The sequence below is a fragment of the Platalea leucorodia genome (genome assembly GCF_965183815.1).
Source record: "Platalea leucorodia genome assembly, chromosome: 9".
NCBI lineage: Eukaryota > Metazoa > Chordata > Aves > Pelecaniformes > Threskiornithidae > Platalea > Platalea leucorodia.
This window is the reverse complement of record NC_138831.1, coordinates 21,971,828-21,991,093: the sequence shown is the minus strand read 5'-3', so window position 1 is coordinate 21,991,093 and position 19,266 is coordinate 21,971,828. Positions and strand designations below refer to the sequence as shown.

At 39.2% G+C, this 19,266-nt stretch overlaps 1 protein-coding gene across 1 annotated transcript in view; it reads right to left on the bottom strand.

Moving 5' to 3' along the window:
- ATP2B2 (ATPase plasma membrane Ca2+ transporting 2) overlaps positions 1-15,733 on the bottom strand; it is a 433,349-nt gene extending 417,616 nt beyond the window's left edge. Inside the window, exon 1 of the mRNA XM_082322150.1 lies at positions 15,617-15,733. The gene's annotated coding sequence lies outside the window, so the exon portion shown is untranslated. The remainder of the gene's footprint in view (positions 1-15,616) is intronic.
- Between the last annotated feature and the right edge of the window lie 3,533 nt (positions 15,734-19,266).

Below are 19,266 nucleotides of genomic sequence, written 5' to 3'. Positions count from 1 at the left end.
CTCTTGGTCCAGGCATTTCCTTTGCTTGCCCTGGCCCAGTTACCTTAGATAACAATACTGTCAGCTCCTGTAGCCTATTCAATCCTAACTTTCTAAATGCTAATTTTCTTCCCGTTTCCAGTATTGCAAGACAGGGGAACTAAAGCTGGATTCTGAGAAATGCAGTCACTAAACACACTCTTTCACACCTGAGAGTCTAACTTCATACTCAGTCAAGGATTTCCCTGCATGCTCTTTTGAAAGAGCCCTGGGAAAATAATTCATGTCTTATGCTTTCATCCACTTCACAGTCATTAGACTTGAAACTTTTCACAGTGAAAACACACACAATACACTGAACTCTGCTGTCTGTAGAGAGACATCTCATATTTGTAGCACAAAAGTCAGCCACACTGTGCTAAATAACTAGTTCAGACAGCATCCCCTTCACTCTTGAGGCTGCCCAGAGAATAGAGATTACAGAATATCCTAATCTGGGACTACCTAATTTTATAATTTTACGGTTCCTTAAAAAGTCTGTTGCATATCTCAAATATTTTTTAAAATCAGCCTACCAACAAAGGTGAATCTTCTTAAGTCTAAGTCTACAATTAGAATTATTGTTCAGAGGGTTTATTCTAACCTCAGGTTCTACTCACCATAACTACACTGCAATTCAATATAACATAGCTGACAAGTATGCCTTATTCATGGTGCTTTGATAGGAAGTTTGATCTTATCTAACTGAACCTGGATTTAATTCCTAGAGGAAAGAGCTCTTCAAAAAAAAAAAAAAAAAAGGTACAGAAAATGCTGAATACTACTACTTGATTTCTGTAATCTGTTCTAGTAAAACGGCACCACAGACCATATCAAGGCTTAAACTTAGTAGGTATTTTCTTCATTTTCAGCCACTTTTCTAAGTTCATTGAATGATTCTCTGTCTGTAAACCTGCTGGCAACTGGATACTCCACTTCATATGCACTTCCTGCCCCAGTTAGTTTAAATGCTATTTTACACTCTCAGTTGAATGTTAAAAGGGCAATGTTACACACTAGGAATTTCATGCATCTGTATTAATGCTGACTACCGTAACAGAGAATTATCTTTCAAGCAGGCGCTAAATTATCTTGTAGACATTATTACCAACAAATCAAAAATATCCTAATCAGGTCATTCCTTCCAAAAATGAGGAAGTAGGCAAGAGAAAAATTGGGGCTTGTTGCTTTTTAAAGTAACACTTGGGGCATATATTTTTTTTTTTGTGCGCAATTATAAAGGATTTTATTTTTATAAAAAGGAGAGTCAAAAAAGAAACAAAAGGTCATTTTGCAGTATTATCTGACTCCAGGAACCACAACTTGTAAGGAAACAATCAAATATCATGGCGATGATGCAGAAAAACTTGTGCCAGAAACAGAAAATTAAATTAATTAAATTAATAATCTGTCTGTATCATGACAGCTAAATATTCATCTATAAAAAGCACAGCCCTTTGGGACCCCACTTGCTACAGAATTCTAGCACCGTCCTCACTGAAACTGTTATCTTCTAAGATCAAATCTTCAGCCTGCAGCCCTCCTTATTATTTATAGTTGGGCAGGGTTTCACAAATATTTATAGGTAGGAAGCACTTCACAGAATTTCCTTCTAATTCCTAGTTCTACATACATGAAAAGTTATTTGTCCCTCAGAGAGCTGAGGTATTATTACGTATATTAATAAGTATCCTTTGAAGTATATTTTTTAATATATGTTGTATTTGAATATAAGCCTTTACCTCATAAAGATCTCAAACAGCTATTCATATAAGTAACAAATAATGTTTTGTTATTTCTATGAATACAGCAAAGATTACCACAGTAGGACTAATTTGCGAAGAACTTCAATTCCTACCAACCCTCATGGTGCTAAAAAGCATCTTGGATAACAGACTGAAAAAAAAAAAAGGAGAAAAAAAACTCCATGACTTTAAAATATTCTGAGTTTCTCAGAACAAAGATATTTTGACCACTGTTACCATACCTTTGAACGTCTACAATCCTGCTGCGTAAGAATAAGAAAAGTGAATCCAAAAAGATGCCATCAATCCCATCCTGTTAAAGCATGAGACCATCACAGACACACAGGAGCTGATACATGAACATAGCTGAAGGAAACCTGCCTTCCACCTTCAGGAAGAATTTGGAATGAGGATATAAATTGCTCTGAGTTGACAGATACATTTTTTTCCTTGCTTATTACAATCTTACTTTCATATTCCTATGCATACGCTTCTACATGCACTTCCATATTCGCTTGTCAGTCATCTCAAACAGAAAGAAAGCATCTAGGAAAAAGCAACAGTACTGAACTGGGGGGAGGGGGGAACTTACAACCAAGCTTCCAGGTCATCACTGCCTCTGCAAGTTGATTACTCAACTCACTACTAATCTGCTGTACAATGCAATTTGATTTCAATTTCCCAGGAGGTGGAGGAAGGGAGAGAGGAGAATGTATCCAGCTGATGAAGCCCCGCTTAGGTTAAAATCTGTTGAAAGCTCTCTTCAGAGAAACGCACAGAAGGGATTGCAAAGGAAATAATGACTGTTCATGTCTCCCCACTACTTTTTCCTTCATTTAGTTAACAAAAATATTTCATAATCATGATCATTTTGTTCAACTTTATTCACAATATCCTCTAACACATACCAAAATCCTATCTCAGAAAAATGGATTTTTTTCCTAATAGGAAGAGAAAGTGATTCTGTTTCTTGGATTTTTTTTTCTTAATTAAGAATATTAAGATTTGGGTAATTGAAATTAGTAATAGTACTTGATATATAGCTTAGAAATATTTTTTGTTCTTCTGGGGGTGAGATTTAAGTGCCTTGGGCACCATCATTGGACTAAAGAATTAATTTGCCACCCTACCTTAAAAAAAACACTCCTGGGCATTTCATTAAAAAAGCTGAATTTATTTTCAGTGTTGTGAAGAGGAAGCTTGATAGAGAGTTGTATTCTGCAAAAGTGGTTTGCTGCATTGCATGTACATTTCAGCACTAGATCATCAAACACTTCATCAGTTTACTTCCAATCTAATCTGTCATTTCCACAGCAATATCCAATTGGAAGTTATTCAGTCTGCATATTTCACAAAGTCAAGCTCATTAGTTTCTTACCTACCAACCTGCTTAATTACCCCATGTAGTATAACTTCATTCATTTTAACAGAAGTTATATGTCATTCTACAGACCGATTTTTGTATTTTGATCCCGTTTCTAACAGATATTTTGATCCTTGCTACAGAAACTGCCATTCACATAGTATGAAGTGCAAAACAGGCAAAGCTCATTTTGTGTAACTTGAAGTGCCAAATGCAGCACACGAAGTAAGAGAACATTATGACATTAACCATGATTCGTAACAGTTGACCTTTTGAATCAGACCAAAATGGCACTTCTTCAAAGCTCTGTGTGCTCTAATCAAATATACTGTAAAGCAACAAGGGACTTCCACTCGAATATATACAGAGGGGTGTTTTTAATTATACAATTGAAATAGTCAACTTTATTACACTGGGGAGATTTACATGAGCTTATTATGACTTTATAGACTTGATCTGGTTTAAATTACAAAACTCCTTTATAACTTCCTATGTAAAGATCCAGATTACAATTTATTTAATCAGCTCAAATGTATAACATTTGAATTAACCATTCTTACAGTGTGCTTCTCCTGATAGGGACTTAATGCACACACACAAAACAGGTATACAGATTTGCTAAACAGAAAAACAGTGACGTTAACAAAGCAAAGGCAGTGCGCTCTAGCACTGTGATTGATAGGCAATTAGCACTAGGTATGACTTGGGCTGTACAGACTTCTTTTTGAAGAGTCCCAGTACTTCAAAAACTATTTTTGAAAGTCGTCTTCTAGATCCAGTTGCCACATATATGGCCTCCAAATCACCACAGTAATACTGTTTCATGAAAACATCAGAACATTTTTTTGGTCAAAACCTCGCTTTATCAAAAGTCCAACTACTCACTACTTACCTACTTCACCCAGATTTCCACTGGAAATTAAAAAAAAAAAGTATCCTAGCTGTGAAGGCAAATCTCATAACTAATATACTGAAATGCATTTGGGGAATCCTGGGTCTGATTAATTTTGAGTCATCTGAGATGTGAAAGCTATGCTGTAAATCAGAGCAGGGACTTGGGGCAGGTTTCTCAAAAGCCAAGTCTGTACCTCAGAATCCCTGACAAGGAAGTGACACATCGAAGTTTCCATCCCAATGGAAATATAAGTTTTATAACCTCCATATTCCTACAAATGAAAAAATTGTCTGGCTAGCTGTACATGTCCATGTTATAAAAAAGCAGGATGCGTTGTACCTTCATTATGTTAGCCTGATCGAGACACACTTTTTAAGTATCACCTTCTGATTGATCCAGCAAGCTATCGCAACCACTGCTAACATTATGTGGAGCCTTTTGAGACAAGACAACTAAAACAAGCTGTCTATAGTTAGGATCCCTGTAGAATAGTTTGAAAAGTGACTAACACTTTGAAAAATTGAAATGGTTAACTAGATTTCATTTTAAGAAAATAGGTGCTAAATATTTTCTGAGAAAATAAGTCTTTGTAAGAGGTCTTATGTGGGCAACTCAAAAATTGAGAACCAAAATAGTCTTTACACATATTTGAAAACTCCTTGACAGAGTGCTAACTGGGGTACCTGGATCGAGAAGCCCATGCTTTGAATTCCTGAGTACAGAATGCTTCACTGATGTCTTGAGGAAAACCCTCATTGTATTAGTTTTACTCACAAATTGGAAATTCACTTTAGTAGATAATACAGGTCCTACTGTTACAAAGGCAGCAGTTATCATTAAGTCTTACCAATTAGCAAATAACAGAACACAATTTTTGGAATATCAGAACACAATCACTCTCTAATACTTTAATGTCCAATAGTTCTCCAAGTTAATTGGTCAGTGCACAATGTCTGAAATTTCATAGAAAATATGCCAAAGTCTTACAACATACCATTTTCCCGTGAAGAAAACTGTCCTTCTCTCCAGGTCTGCGTAGATACAGTCCCTAATTCAACAAAGCACTTAAGCCTGATGTTTAATGCTTTATTTCAGCAGAATTCAAATGCACATGTAAGTGCTTTGTTGAACGAGGAGGGATTTAGGCATATGCTTAAGTACTTCACTGAACTGGGACCATGCTACTATTTATAGAAAGCTTTCTGTTCCGGTTTTATTGTTCAACACTTACAGTCATCCTATGGCTTTTCCTTCTGTATACCTTTCTCTCACACAGCAAAGCATTTAGGCCTACAATTTTCTTCCAGAAGTCATAGGTTTAAAATCAGAATGGATATCATGAGCTCCACTAATCTCGTATTTCTTTTGCTATATTTACACAGAAATATGCAAAAAAAAAAAAAATAGGCTGAATCATAGGAAAGTTATGAAGCCAGAAGCCATATATAATAACAGGTTGAAAAAGCCTTTCCCCTTGGCACTGCAGAAAGCATTCACATAGGAACTAAACACTACTGTATGCACCCATAAGTGTCAATTTTAACTTCTCCAAGTGTCCTTCAGTGTGCAATAGTCTGTTCCACAGACAGAGAAATTCAGGCAGGGTCATGTCTGAAGCAGAATTTTATTCAACTTGAAAAGACATCAGTGTCGTACACTCATTGCTGCTGCAGAGAGGCAGACTGCTAAAAGGCACCGAGTGGTGTTGTGAGAAGACAAAAATACTTCCAAATGACTTCCAGTTCAACACCAGTACCTCTGTATTTTCATTTAGAAAAATATCTCTCTCCATTGCAGAGGGACTTGGACCTATCAGCTCATATTTCAGTGTTAATGAACATATTTTCACTAATCTTTTTATTAATCAATCTCTTTTCACAGATATTGATAACAAATTCCACATCTCCCTAAAAATCTCTAAATATTATGTCTGCTTTATTAACAATACCAGTGATCCACTGTTGCTCTTTTATAGATTTTATGTCCCCCACAAATATATACACGGGGCTTCTATTTTTTATATTTATACACAGATTACCCAAAGACAGTGCTGTGCTTCTGGGATGCTTGAAAATCTGGTTGGATAAAACTGGTACATTTAATTGACATCCCTCATTTCAAACAGCTGTAAAAGGCATGTTTCCAACCAAAGCAATATCAAACATAAGACTCTTTAAGAATTCAAATGGTCTAAGGGGAAAGGATTCATCTAGATATTTTTTGAGAATAGAAAGAGAAAGGTAAAATGCAAGAGGAGAAGAGGCAGACAGTAAGACAAAGAAAGAGAAGGAACAATGAAAACAGCCAGGTCCTCAGTGGTGCATAACAGCGAAGGCTGCGGCACTGGACGTGCCTGTGCACTGATGGAGGGAGGCTGGGAGGGAAGGCAGGGCACTGCTGCCGATTGTTTGATGCAGAGCCCATGCTGCACAGCAGTAATAGCTACTGCATAGCCCACCTCCCACTTCCCTTCCCAAGGAAATCCACCACTGAGCTTTTGCTATGGAAAGCTGGCAGACAGAAGTGCACTTCACCTGATTCTTCGGGCGCTCAGGGGAACAGGATCTCACACATCCTTGTAAATACTTGTACATAAACAGCATCAAAGAAGACTCCATCATCCATTTCTCCTGTAACTTACGACTTCCAACTGTGGCTACCTAGATGCATTGGGAGGGGCAAAATTATCCCCCAAAAGCACAATATTTCATCAGAGAGCCCTAACATAACCCAAAGCCACTAAAATCAATGAGAGAAACTTTTCATCATTTTCAGGAGGTACTGAATCAGACTCCAATAATCTTCAGTTGAATTATTAATGGTAACTTGTAAGCCTTTTATACCATTATCATGGGAAGATCTCTATTAGTCACCTATTTAGAGTGCAATTTTCAAAAACATCCATCTATAAGATGCACAAATCCCACTGACAAGCCAACAGGACTTAAAATTCCATTTGGCTTCCATTCCTCCGCTTTTTTAAAAATCCTGCCCTTAATACATTAAATATTTCTACTGCGTTATCTATAACTTATTTGACAATCAGGCCATAAATGTTACTTGGAAATGGTCTCTTGACAAGAATGCAACACTTACTTAGTGCTAAGTTTACAAATGTGATACTCCCTCCCTAGCGCAGGATGATATTTTAACTGAAAGGGTATTCTGTCCTAGGCAGGTTCTTCTACTTGAAATGCACTGGTTCTCAGAATGGTGCCTGCAAAAAGAACAACAAAAAAACTGATGTCTTCACATAGAGAAGAGACTTGGCTGTTTGTGTATACGTATAAGCTACCACACTTCACTCCTATTTAAGTAAGTGGCTTTAATACTCTTTTTGAATAACATTAGAAATATGTTGCAGATACAAACAGTGCTTTGCACTTACAACAGTATTTTCTATCCAAAATTCTCAGTAGCTTTACAAGTAGTGATGAATTAACCCTTGAAACAGGCAGGTTAGGTGCATAATGTAGCAGATTAATTATTAATCCAATACAACAGCCCAGCAAAGGCAAGCAAGTATGAAGGCAGAAAACATCCCTAACAAAGCAAGTAAAAACAGAAAGAGTCTTAGTTCCCCCATCCCATGCCCTAGCCATCACATACATGCACTTTTTTAATCTTTTCATGCTGCTCCCTTGAGGAGAAAACATGTTATATTATCAAGGCAGAGCTGTGCTAATAAGATAGAGGTATGAACATGGAAGATGTTACTAACGCTGCAGTTGTATTTTATTCTGATTAATAGGAAAGCATTGGCTGAGATTTAAAGGGCAGCAATACATTTCAAGTAAGCATTATCACAAGTCAAGAGAATTCACTAACATATTGAAAGGAAGATGTGAAAGACGCACAAAAAAAGAAGTGGAATTCAGGGCAGCAACTTCAGCAAACTCAGCCAAATGATTTGTAACATCTCTTGAAGAGATGATCAAGGAGTTCAGGAAAACTGATAGTTATCAACAAAGCCTGTAAAAATAGTGCAACAGATTACGTCAGTGCAGACAGAATATAGGAAGCATTGTAAGAGACTATTACTGTTACATCCAGAGTCTTTAAAGGCTTTGACTATCAGAAGAGATGGTACAAAAGGTGAACCGAGCATTTAACAAAGAACAAGTAGAAAAGAATGGCACAAATGTCTCAGGTATGATCCAGATGAGCCAACATACAAAAGGATCAACAACTAATGAGGGACATACATAAAAAGCTAATAGGAAAAGGATCTATAAATACAGCAGAAGGTTCTAGGATTTAATGGGAAAGGAGAGAAAATAACAGATGGTTAAGAGAAAGCTGAAGTATTCAGTACCTCCTTCATATTCTTTTAATGTCTCCATCTTAAGGATAAGGAAAAGCAAAAAAATTTCTGAAGGGATTTTTACCAAGAAGACAGGACTACAGGCCTGAAGAAAAAAGAACAGGCTAAAAAATATTGAAAGAAGCCAGACATACTCAGTTTGATAGAGAATTACGAAGTTCACTGCAAAGTACTTAAGGAATTACCTAAAGCCGTCCCCAAACATTAGCTATTATATTCAATAATGCACAAAGGAAGGGTAAAGTTCCCAAAGGACTGTGGAGAGGCAAAAATAGTATGCAACTTCAAAAGGAGAAGCGAGTCTGACTCAAGAAACTGCAAACCAATCCACCTCCGTTTTATACCCAGGAAGATGGTGAAATCAGTTAAATCATCACATAAGCACCTGAAGGATTAAGTGCCTGAAAATAATCAAAACATCAAACCAATGAAATTTCCTTTTTGATATAGTAACTGGCCTACCAAAGAAGGAAAAAGCAGTAATAGGCAATTTATACTGGCTACAGAAAGGCTTTCAGTAACTGTCCAACATGGTATTTTTATAGGACAGTAAGGACTGATATGAAATCACAGCTTAGCAGGGGACTGATATGAAATTGCAGCTTATTGGGTGCAAAGTTTCTTAAAAAACAAACCAACCAACCATCACACAAATTAAAAGTGATTACTAAAATTCACTGTCGATGGAATGCAATTTCACATGGCACATTGCAAGAACACATCTCACAGCTGGCTGTATACATTAACAAATTTCAGTAGAGAAAAATGTTTTGAAGTCAGCAGGTAGGGTTCATATCACCTTCAATCCACAAGCAGACAAGACCAAAATTCAAAATAAAACTTAATATATTGAAGGACTTGTCGAAAAGTAAACTGCAAGCAGAGCAAGTGAAAAATCTAGAAATCAAGCAAAAATGCAAAATAGAGATAAGCTGAGTTCTGCTGGAAGGAATCTGGAAGCCATTGTAGACTATAAGTAACATAGCATAACGGTATTTTTAAAAAAGGCATGTCATGCCAGGATGTATAGCAGGAGTGCCACACATAAAGTAACCTTTCCATTTTTCTCTACTCTCCAGAAACTTGCAAAACCAGAGTCAAAAAAAGGAAGGAAAAAAAAAAATCACAAGACAATTCACAGTAAAGGCAGCTCTGTCTTGTCATCTTATTTAGCTAGAGAGCAATAAATGTTAGCAGTGCCAAGAGAAAGCATGGAGGGAACACTGTTGGGTCACACAAAAAGCAACATAACACTGCATCTTCTGGAGGAAACAAACCTATTAACACCAAGCCCCCACAGACCATAAGGGCATTTTCTTGTTCCTATTGCTCTCAAATTTTTAGCACTTGACACAGAATCAGCAGGGCTACAGTGTGTTACACATTCATTTTTCAGAGTATTTAACCTTTCAAGAAGAATCATTCTACCTCTTCCAGAATGATTCCTGTGTCATTTTCATGTTTAACTAAAATGGGCCTAGTTTTTGTCAGGGTTTTTGGACACTTGGTACTTACTGTAATTAAGAAGAACCCAATAACATGGAATAGATCTTTTCCAGATAAAATTTTGACATTTTGTCTTCATGTAATTACTTTCTACTATCCATAGGCCAAAACTCATGCCAGTCTTCTATTTTTAGTCCACAAAAACTGATTTAAAGCTAGTAAAATACTTCACACATTAGAAAAATGCTGGTGAACATGTAAATTTTGTAGAATAAAGCAATGCATTAAAACTGCATTTGAACTTAAGACTACAACTTCAATGCAGCAAAGCAGTTGTATATACACCTAATATTGCCACCAGTTTTTTTTGTGGCGTAAGTTTATTCTCAAAACTACCATTTTGCTTTTATTGTGACTGCAGGCCAGCACGTAAAAATGCACAGATCAATTTCCTCAGATGACAAAGAATAAAAATCTTCATTTTGTGGGGGATAAGCTGAATTTACCTTAGGCTTCAGCAATTGCTATCAACAGAATTGCCAAGAAATCTGATGATAGCAAAGAACATTTTTCTGCTCTTAATTATCATAAATCTCCTCATTCAATACTCCTGCTTAGAAACATTTTGAGACGCCTGTTAGAATATTTTCTAGGAACCCATCAACCTATTGGGAGTTTCCAATTTTGGTTACAGAGAACATTCCCTGAAAACAAACTTCCTATTATTTCAATCCTCTTAAACATTATTAGTCTGTGTAAATAATAGCAATATTACAAAAAGGTTTAAAATACCAAGAAAATACCTGCATCACAAAAACTGAAATGCTGGATAGTCCAATACAGGGGCCTATTTTGTGTGTTCTGCTGAATGCAATCACATCCTCCAGGATGGAAGATTTCCCATTAGTGGGAATAACTTCTACTGATGAAGAACCACTATTCAATAAGCAGGATAGAATATATATGATCAGCAAATACATTCAAGGTGACACTGTGACTTTTCACAGTACAGCTATCCAGAGGCTTGAAAAGTTATCTCCTGCTCATAATGAGATATCAAAAGGAATATGCTAGGTGTTAGCCTCACTGGTAACGACCAAAAAAAAAAATCTCCTATTCATCAGAAAACTCGTGAATCCTAAAGCATTTTAAGAAGAGATGCATGTAATATTTTTAAACACTCTTCATCCCTGCTGGATGATTTTATATTAGACATACTTTTCATAAAGTTCAATAAAAGTTATTTTAGGCATGTTAATAAATAAATTAGGCTAAAGGTAATTCCCCAAACACTATGGAATTATTGACTTATTAATCCTAGAAATACAAATGTTGAGTAGAGACAGCATCAGTATTCTGGGCTTCATACTGCAAGTTTTTCAAAACTTGAAATGTACATCCAAGGTCAGACTGCTGCGAAGCTTGGTGGGTATGAGAGGGAAACGTGATTCAGTCTTGCAGCTCCAAATCCTGTCCTTTCAACAATTGAAAACAATCCTTCCTTGATGAATTTGCAAACCCATGTGATGGTTTCCATATATACGTACAACGCACACATAATCAGACCGCTACATGCAGGCAGGACAAAATACCTCCTTCACAAGAGCACCAATGAAAGCAAGCAGTTTTGGTTCGGAAAAACACAGTGCTATTACTTTTTAGAGGCATTCCACTATACAATGAATAAATTCATTGTGCAAAGATTCTTGTATTATGACAACTGTACTACCTAGTACACAATATCACTGTTGTTGCTCTTTCACAGACATTCGGAAATTGCACCACAACGTTGCCTTCACAAGTATCTGGCACACCAAATATGGCAACTTCTGGAAGCTGAGCAGTTCTTGAGATGTATGGCCTTGAAATAGGAGCAATGGGTAGACTGTAAAATCTGCCAGCAATGTGAGGCCTTTAGATCAGAGGAGGGAAATAGCTGAAAGCAGATAAACAAGCTTCCACAAGAGAATTGCGATTGAGGCTATGAGGGAGCTGACCGAAGCATTCAGACTGAAGAAACTCTGGCTCTTCAGAAATTATGTCTTTTTCTGCACATGTAAAGGTATGTAATGGGCCCTCCAAAATACACTTCCTATTGTACGTGTTAAATATGCAGCAACTTCTGCCTCCAAGAAACATTTAAAGCCTTTTTGGTTTACATTCCAGTGTGTGGAGGGCGTCCCTGCAGCACATCAGCTATTTTATTTATATGTTACAAAATATTCAAGAATTCTGAACGTAACGTTCAAAATATGTGAAAACAAGGCCTTTTACACAATGACCTTTAGATACAAGTCCATGCTGATGTGTATGGGGTGACCCGGGAAAATGCCAGTTAACACATCACTTAGGATATGCTATATTAGATTCAATAAATGTTGGTCACACCTATAAAATGGAAGTCTGAAATATTTCACTACTAAGTAACTCCATTTGTGGAAGATTAACCTTTTTTCAGAGTAGGCTTTGGCAAAAAATAAGCCTTTCTGATTTAACTAATACTTTTGTAGCATGAATATACTGAGAGCAACATATATATCAGCCACTATGACACACATTACTGTCAGGCCTATTATGCTATTACATGTAAATATTATTTCTCCACGCTCATGTTTCCTTTCTCAAAGATTTTAGATTTTTTTATTTTCAGATAATTAGAACTATTTTATCCTTTTGCATTTGCCACTTTTATTCTTAAAATAAATAGTCTGGATTTATACTTATCTTTACTTAGTTAGTTTTTACATATTTTTTCTTTCAAAGGACAATTGAAGTTCCACTTTGAATTTTGCAAATTGCAAATATTTACTGCACAGTATACATTATATGTAAAACTTAAGAATTCTGTTTAAAAACAAAGCATATCTGACACACACATTCCAATGGTAAGCTTCATCAGAAGTCTGAACTTCGTTCAAATGTTTATTTTAAAAGATTCCAGCTGCTACACAATTTTGTTTAAATGTAAACATTCTTCCTGTTCCCAATTATCTCCTCCACTATCATCTCCCATCAGACTGTCACTAGAACAATTGCTTAACTCTGCTTTTCCTCATGGTCAACACAGGCATTTTGCCCCAACTGCACTCATCATCCTACACCTATTCTGAAATTACAATGCAAGTTTTAGGGTATTTTGAGCATCAGAATTTTCTTTTTAACCTCACTTTCTATACTTTAAACTGCCTATTATAATAAAATAAACAGAATATGCAGGTTTTGTTGATGTAGATAAACTCTACGCTAACACCTAGAGGATTATCAATATACAGACAAATAGTCCCACTTCCTAGTCACATCACTAAAGTTACTGTGGTAAGTGATCTGTAGCACTTTATTCTTAGCTAACAAAGGATAAGGAACCAGAGAAATGCACCAGGTTTGACTCAGCTGTCTACAAAGAGGTAGCTAATGCTATCTGAGGTGCCCTATTGTGTCCGACACCTGACATGGGACATAGTGGAGACTCACAGCCCTCTGAAACGTGTGAAAGGCCAGGAGGGGTACCCTGAGGCATCTCAAATAGCACTAAATGCCTATTTGAGGAAAACCAAGCCAAACCCAACAGCTGTTATAATGGTCCATTCCCTCTCGCCACTGCACTCCTCCAAAACGACTCCCATTGAGGTGGCAGCATTACAGGACACCAAATAAATATACCCATTATCTCCCTATGGAACTTGTCAAAAACAATAAAAATTCACTTAGCATAATTAGAAAAGAGGAAATTGAATGGTTAAAAGATATAGTTTGGATAGAGAGAAATGCCAGAAATTTAGATCAATATCACATTCAATAGACTAAATAATCAAGAAGTGGTCGTCCTGGATTTGCAGCATGTGAGCAAAAGACAATACTGGTAATGATATCAAATATGAATTAACAGTAACATAATACCCTGCATTGTAAGATTAAACAAAACATTCATTCCATTAAATGTTAAAGTGAAAATGATGATATTGACACTAAGCATTTAATACATATTCTTTTGCTTTAGGAAGAACTTACAGCAACGCCCACTTTGAAAAACATTAGACCATAAAGTCATTAAAAAGAATACTGAACTAGTCTATTAGCAAGACACACAGACATAGACAAGCAACCACTTCTTCACATAAAAGTCATGAAAATGCTGAATTCTATTTGAGTCACCACATGAAGATTAGTCACATGTAGACAAATAGACAGGATCAGAAATGAAGTGCTACCTGCAAACATGACCATATGCATGCAGCCCCACTCAGTTTCAAAGAACTGCTTACGTAACTAAGGGCTTGCGGTATCTACCAGCAAGATACCAGTACTCTTTAGAAGATTTCTTTTTACTGTTTGGGAATTGAGTTACAGCAGTGTCAACTTTCACACTGTTTATAAACTTACATTTTAGTTTATTTCAGCAGCAAAGTCCTACTCTACACCATTGCTTTCAGCTTGTCTATCTTCCCAGCACCTTATCTTGGTATCCCTGCTTCTCAAATATCACTTTACTACAAAATACGCTTTAAATAAAAAGAAAGTAAAGAAAGTATTAGCACAGGATTAGGTTGTGTTGGTGTAATGTGATAAAACAGCACAATAAGAAGGAAAAAAATACAACCAACAACGATCAGCAAGAAACACACAGAAAGAAGTAAACTTTTTGACAGTTTAATTAAGTAAAAGAGATGTTTCCTCCACCTACAATACAACAGGCCTTTCAAAGATACATAATGGAAAACAGTGTTCCTTCTTTCAAATTTCTAGTACAGTCTCTAAGTCAAAATTGTACAAGAATAATCCATTATGTTCCGTGACAACAGGAAAGCACATCTTAGCGACATCTGTGCAAAGGTGGTGGTGACGGGGACTCCAGCAAACACGGGAGCCGGGATCCAGGGGCACCTCGGCGGGTGGTTTGCTGGGTGACCTAGGGAAAGTTATCTCCCGCCGCAGTTTTTCTCGGCTCTGAGGTGCTCTTAACACTTCACTGGAGTACTGCGAGGCTTTGAAAACTACTGCTTGTAAAATATAATTAAATCCGCCAGTGGAAAAAAAAGAAAAAAAGCCCCAACCCCGCCGTACCAGAGCTCAGCTGAAGGTGCAGGACCTGGGCGAGTTCCCCCGCCCGTGGACACGGCGGCGACGGAGCTCCCGAGGGGCTTCTTCCATCAGCTCATCATCTCACACAACCCAGCCGAAAGAGCAGGACTGAGGGGCATAAACCTCCTTCTAACTCTCTCAAATAAAGACTTTTAAGAGCGTCACCTTCTGAAACTTGGCGCCCCAGAGCCCGCCGCCGGGGCTGCTCAGGCTCCCGCCAGGCGCGGTGCTGCGGGGCGCGGCGGGCGCTCGCCCGGGGACCGCTGTGCCTCGGGCGGGCCAGCGTTGGGCTCCAGTGCCGCCACCCCGCTGCCAGCCTTCGGGCTTCCCGAGCAGGGCACGGCAGAGCAGGGTCACCTCCGCCCGCCGCCTCCTGCGCGCTCCTATTCCTGTCACTACAGAAACCTCCAGGCTCGAAACGGACCGAGACCGAGGTTGTGTGAGGTGGTTTTACCCCGCGGCAGCACAGCCGGCTGCCACATAGCCCTCCCGTCCCGCAGAGCGAGCCCGCGGCAGAGCCGTCTCCATTCACTGCCCGAAAACATCCTTCAGGCGCATCCCGCTGCCCCCAGCACCTCTCCGGGGCAGGCTTGGCCCCAACGGGCTCCCGCCGCACCGGGCAGCGCTCCCCCGCCGCCCCCCGCGCCTCAAGGTCACCTCAGCGCGGGGCAGCCCCCGGGGGTCGCCGCTCCCCACAGTCCCCCCCGCGCCGGCGGAGCCGCGCCACGCCAGGCTCCCGCTCCTACCTGAGCCGGCGAGCGGAGCCGAGCGGAGCCGCCGGGAGCGCGGAGGCGGCCGCTATCCCCTCAGCGGCGGCGCCCGGGGAGTCGGGCCGCGCACGGCGCCTCCCTCCTGCGCCCGGCCGCTGCGCTGCGGTGGGCGGCGGCGGCGCTCCGTCAGACTTAGCCGGGCCGCGGCTAGCGGGGAAACCCTGGGGGGGACGGGCAGCGCCTCTCCCCTCCCCGCCGAGGTGCCGGCCCCAGCGGAGCCTCGCCTCCCCCGACAGGGCTGGGGCTCCCCTCAGCGGGGAGAGGCCGGTGCCGCGCCCAGCTCCGCCAGGGCTCCAGGGGGCGCGCAGCGGCGCCCCTACCACCGCGCCTCGGCCCGGGCTTCTCGCCTGGGGTACCCGTCAGGGCCGAGAGCCGAGCGGAGGAGCGCTGGGGCCGCCGCAGGGCTTAGGGAGCCGGAGAAGGGGCGTCCTGAGAAGGCGTGGAGACACCCCTCCCTCAGTTTTATACTGTTCAAGTTACTACGTTAAAATTCGCCACTCACACCGCGGGTGCTCCCAAGATGTCGGGGCACTGGCGGGAACTGCGCAGAGGTGCCGTGCAGATGAGGGCAGCTCTCACCTCGCCTCAGCGAGAAGGGATTTAATCGCGTCTCTCAACAGGAAAGGTTTACCACCACAACCCTTTTTTTTTTTTTTTTTTTTTTTTTTTTTCTTCTCTTAATACTCACAGTTTACAGGCAGAATTCTGACCCTGATTCTGGGAGATGGAGAGTCCCACCCTGGGACACAGGACCTGTGGAAAAATTTATGTACGTTTTCACTTTATGAAGTACGATGTACAGATAATGTACATTACATAGACTGAGGAACTAACATGCCAGTATTAGAAAATTAGTCAAAAAAACCCCACAATGTAGATTTGAAGATACTACTTTTCCTCACAACATTGCCAAAAAGAGGATGGCATCTTTGAAACACTTCCAGAGTAGTTAATGTATTTAACCAAACCTTCCATGTTTTACACATAGGCTTATATTAGATTTCATAACAGTTCTGTTGTGCCATATAATCTTTTTACCATGAGAGTTAAAACCAGTTACTGAATGTCTCCAAAGCTGAACTGAAATAGAGCGAATTTTGAAGAGCAGAAAAAAAATATTTGGTAGATGGAATGGATTTTTGTTTGGTGTAATGGATTCGTACACATCACACAAACCTGTAGACCGCTACAGTGAACAACGGTAGCATTTTACTTGGAAAACTGGAAATCTTCCACCACTTTTTATTGGTGAATAGCAGCGCTAGCCAGCCCTGGTTGGTTGAGAGATGATACGCTGTTAATTATATTCTGATTACTATCTTGGCTTCTTCCTTAACACCATTTAAATTCCAGTCTTAACCTTATCTCAGCAAGGACTTAACAAAAAAGTAGGACAGCCAACATAACAAAAGTACAAATCCCTCCTCATCTTTTAAAACTATTTCTAACTTAAAACCAGGAGAAGCTGTGACCGTATTTTTGTAGTGCTTGAAAGCACTACACATTGTCTGAAAGACAAGCTCGTTAGCAAAATATAGACCTGTAGGTCTCACCAAGTTCAGTTACTAGCTTTGGGAAATGAGAAACCTGTAACTATTCTGCAAATATCTAGATTAGCTTTCTCATTTGATCTTAAACCACATGGTTACCATCAACTGAGAATCAACATTTCTGGTGCTTTCCCCTGCTGCATCTCTCTGGGTCATGATGAAGATCAAACAAACTGAGAAAAACTAATCAAGACTAGCAGCATATCTGTTTTGACAATGCTTAGAAAGATGGCAGAGAAAGCCTGAATGAAATGTTTACAAAAATAATCATGCAAACATGAGGTAAATGTGGGGCTATTTTCAGCTTGTGCTTATTAATCATTTAAAGCAGATGATTGGAATACTATTTGAAAAGCATTAGATGTGCATTCTTACTAGCTGCATGCAAACACATTTGGCTGGTAATTCTGCGCTGCATAAAAACATTACATCCTACAGACTGTTTTCACAAAAATACTAAATTCCGCACAAAACCACACCTGTTAAACACTAAGGATCACAGTGCAGAGCTCAGGATTTAAATATTACACAGAAGGACAGTCTCCGAGCATATGATTCATCACATCATAACATCTACAGCTGGTCAGCTACTGCAGCTGGGACTAATAATGCCAGAGCAGTACAAACAAATTATTATTTTCCTTGCCTCCTCTCCATCTTAAGATATTTAGCCCCTACAACTGATTTTTTTAAATCATTGTGAAACAGCAGAAGTGCATGGCTGTTTATCACTTGTGATAAACAATGAATGACAGGGCAGCTTTCTTCATTTTAGTATCTTCTGCCTATGAAAATGTTTTCCCATGCAAAGAGTCATATAGAATTTCTTAAGTTTCTGACAGCTTTAGAAGCAATCCTCATATTTTTATAGAGAGTATATGACAGAGGTCTCAGCATCTCTTTTTCTCCTTTGGAGGTCTCTTTCTTTTACTACAGTATTTCCAGGAACTCAGCCTCTTAGGTATCCATTTTAATAATACTACAAGATAAAGTGTGATGTTAACAACAGCCAGCATTAACTGATCTACTATAATTTAACACTTCTCAATATGTTTTGGAGATTAGGACCATTCGTGTTATGTTTTTCCCTAAATTTATTGCACATTCTCTCACCTAAGGTGAGGTTTAGATACTCCTTTAAATTCTTCCTCGTCTTCCTAGTTAATGGGGGAATATATGCATAGTGAAGGTAATCTACTTTTTCAAAAGAACGTAAAGGAGCAGAGATCATGTTATCACCAAACACTTTGGCACTACGCTTGCCTTGAGTTTGCATAATCTAATAGTGAATTACACTTGTCAGTTCTTCTCAGGTTTCAGCTTCACATATTTTTCACAACCTAGAGCTTAATTTCCACACTAACAAAATGGAGGAGGAATTTCAAGAAAATTTCAAAAAGAAGGGGATAATGGATGCCAATTCAACAACTTATAGTTTGGCTGTATTATGTTAGAATGAAATAGCTATTTGTATTTCAGCATCCTTTATGAAACTTCTAAAAATAGATGTATGTTTTAAAGCATATAACCATGATGTTTTCATATCATATATACATAACATCTTCCATCCCAAGGAATCCTTATGCATTTACAGAGTTTACCTTTGGAGTGTTGTTGGTGCCAAATGGCAACACTAAGAATGAAAGCAAAGAATACTTGATCTGCCAAAAATATGGTAGTACGTAGATTAACAGAGCAAAGTGCAATCATAAAACCTGTCATCATTCTTTACGAAGCAGGCAGAAATGTTGTACGAGGAGTTGTTATACAATAGTACAGAGCTTTGTGAAATATGAAGACCAGGAATGATATTTGGAGTACCCATATTTGACTCGCAGCCATGAAGTCCTACTCTTTTATAACTAATTCGGACATTTAATTACCAGAATGTTCAGACCCAGCCTTAGTTGCTATTAAGAAAAAACTCCCATGGTATCATATGCCACCAAACTATGGCGTAGGTCCAGCATCTGATACAGTAGAAAGCATATCCCTGTGAATCACCAGTGTGATCTCTTGCAGTAATTTCACACCCTCACGTCACAGTCTCCCAGTCAAAAGCGGACCAGTCCTAAA